Consider the following 2,500-nt stretch of genomic DNA (forward strand, 5'->3'; position numbering starts at 1 on the left):
AAACAAAATATTCCGTTTTTCTAAAAGCTACTGTAAAGAGTCTCTGGTTTAGAAGAAGAACCCTTACCAATGATCAAGAGAGATGCGACAGATTTCTATCATCAAAGCATTATGGTTGTCAAGATGAATCATCACTTTGATGTCTTCAACAAGTAGGATTCTTTTGATCTATAATCATCAAAAATGAGATAGCCCCATTTCATGGGATTTTTCAAGGCAAACGTCTGACAGATTAAGCGGGGTCCTCATCCCGGTTGGAGGACATATCTCTTCCTTCATCATGATGCCAGCCTAGCTTTCGGCCCAAAATCCAAGGTAAGCATGGCAAAAGTCTGGAGATGCCGGGGATTGAACCCGGGGCCTCATACATGCAAAGCATGCGCTCTACCACTGAGCTACATCCCCACTTCTGCAAGGTTTGACTGTATGATTGGAAACCCTGCATTGAACCGACGGCCACATCACCCCATTCGACTCTGCAGTATACAATGTCAGTCAGGAAAATCCTTCAGCCTTGTACCTGGATGATCTTCATGGTCTTATGTACAGATGCCTATATACAGCCTTCTTAGCGCAGTAGGCAGCGCGTCAGTCTCATAATCTGAAGGTCCTGAGTTCGATCCTCAGAGAGGGCATTTATTTCCTTCTTTTGGAATGCAAAATTCTCCGATTTTCTTGAAATGCGCAAACTATGCCTAGTTCAAAGATTTTTCCAAAGCAAATGTCTGACTATTTAAGTGGGGCTCTCACCCCAACTGCATGACAAACTTCTTCTTTCTGCATGATGGCAGGCTAGCCTTCTGGAAAAAAGCCAAGATAAGGAACAGAGGCTCCTGGAGATGCCGGGGATTGAACCCGGGACCTCATACATGCGAAGCATGCGCTCTACCACTGAGCTACATCCCCACTTTTGCCCTCGAGCTGTTTGATGGATGCAAGGAATCCCTGAAACCCAGGGACTGCAAAGTCTCGATCATAATCAATGGAAGGTATTGTTTGAATAAAAGTGAAATATATGGAAATCGAAGCAAAAAATCCTTCGAGCCGGATTTGAACCAGCGACCTAAGGATGTCTGACTGTATGCTACAGTCCTCCGCTCTACCAACTGAGCTATCGAAGGAGTGGCTGAAGTATCTTTCAGCGCTGTAATTATCTCTCGCTCAAGAAAGGTTGTGGGGGTGGGGATCAGGAGCAGATCGATGAAAATCATGAACATTACCTGCAGCTCCCTCTCAAAGTCACCAGTTCTTAGAGCACACTGTAAGGTACGTCTTATCACCCCAAAGGAGGATTTCAGACCAAAGTTCATGTTCTGTCTTGGCTTGGGGATAAGCAGGGGTGCTCCAAATTTCAATTTTACAGAAAGGAAAGGAACTTTGATACAAAGACCTTGGGCAGCATTGGTGGCAAATGGATGGCTGCGCGGAACCATGAAAGAAATGACAGAAAGTTATGGGAGTCATTACTACGCACCCAGCATCAAGAACGTGCATTTTGGATGCATTTTCAAAAGGAAAGAGAACGGAAAAATCTGTAGATTGAAGGTGATTGAGATAAACAAAATATTCAGTTTTTCTAAAAGCTACTGTAAAGAGTCTCTGGTTTAGAAGAAGAACCCTTACCAATGATCAAGAGAGATGCAACAGATTTCTATCATCAAAGCATTATGGTTGTCAAGATGAATCATCACTTTGATGTCTTCAACAAGTAGGATTCTTTTGATCTATAATCATCAAAAATGAGATAGCCCCATTTCATGGGATTTTTCAAGGCAAACGTCTGACAGATTAAGCGGGGTCCTCATCCCGGTTGGAGGACATATCTCTTCCTTCATCATGATGCCAGCCTAGCTTTCGGCCCAAAATCCAAGGTAAGCATGGCAAAAGTCTGGAGATGCCGGGGATTGAACCCGGGGCCTCATACATGCAAAGCATGCGCTCTACCACTGAGCTACATCCCCACTTCTGCAAGGTTTGACTGTATGATTGGAAACCCTGCATTGAACCGACGGCCACATCACCCCATTCGACTCTGCAGTATACAATGTCAGTCAGGAAAATCCTTCAGCCTTGTACCTGGATGATCTTCATGGTCTTATGTACAGATGCCTATATACAGCCTTCTTAGCGCAGTAGGCAGCGCGTCAGTCTCATAATCTGAAGGTCCTGAGTTCGATCCTCAGAGAGGGCATTTATTTCCTTCTTTTGGAATGCAAAATTCTCCGATTTTCTTGAAATGCGCAAACTATGCCTAGTTCAAAGATTTTTCCAAAGCAAATGTCTGACTATTTAAGTGGGGCTCTCACCCCAACTGCATGACAAACTTCTTCTTTCTGCATGATGGCAGGCTAGCCTTCTGGAAAAAAGCCAAGATAAGGAACAGAGGCTCCTGGAGATGCCGGGGATTGAACCCGGGACCTCATACATGCGAAGCATGCGCTCTACCACTGAGCTACATCCCCACTTTTGCACTCGAGCTGTTTGATGGATGCAAGGAATC

The 2,500-nt window shown here is 44.6% G+C and overlaps 5 non-coding genes across 5 annotated transcripts; all 5 read right to left on the bottom strand.

The window, feature by feature from the left end:
• Nucleotides 1-333: 333 nt before the first annotated feature.
• Nucleotides 334-405, bottom strand: TRNAA-UGC (transfer RNA alanine (anticodon UGC)). Its single transcript has one exon. It is a non-coding gene; the product is annotated as a tRNA-Ala (tRNA).
• A 429-nt stretch (nt 406-834) lies between these two features.
• TRNAA-CGC (transfer RNA alanine (anticodon CGC)) lies at nt 835-906 on the bottom strand. Its single transcript has one exon. It is a non-coding gene; the product is annotated as a tRNA-Ala (tRNA).
• A 129-nt stretch (nt 907-1,035) lies between these two features.
• On the bottom strand, nt 1,036-1,121 carry TRNAY-GUA (transfer RNA tyrosine (anticodon GUA)). Its single transcript is given in 2 exon segments — nt 1,036-1,071; nt 1,085-1,121. It is a non-coding gene; the product is annotated as a tRNA-Tyr (tRNA).
• Nucleotides 1,122-1,889: 768 nt separating this feature from the next.
• Nucleotides 1,890-1,961, bottom strand: TRNAA-UGC (transfer RNA alanine (anticodon UGC)). Its single transcript has one exon. It is a non-coding gene; the product is annotated as a tRNA-Ala (tRNA).
• A 429-nt stretch (nt 1,962-2,390) lies between these two features.
• TRNAA-CGC (transfer RNA alanine (anticodon CGC)) lies at nt 2,391-2,462 on the bottom strand. Its single transcript has one exon. It is a non-coding gene; the product is annotated as a tRNA-Ala (tRNA).
• Nucleotides 2,463-2,500: the final 38 nt, after the last annotated feature.

Source organism: Triturus cristatus, chromosome 4_1 (assembly GCF_964204655.1).
Source record: "Triturus cristatus chromosome 4_1, aTriCri1.1, whole genome shotgun sequence".
NCBI lineage: Eukaryota > Metazoa > Chordata > Amphibia > Caudata > Salamandridae > Triturus > Triturus cristatus.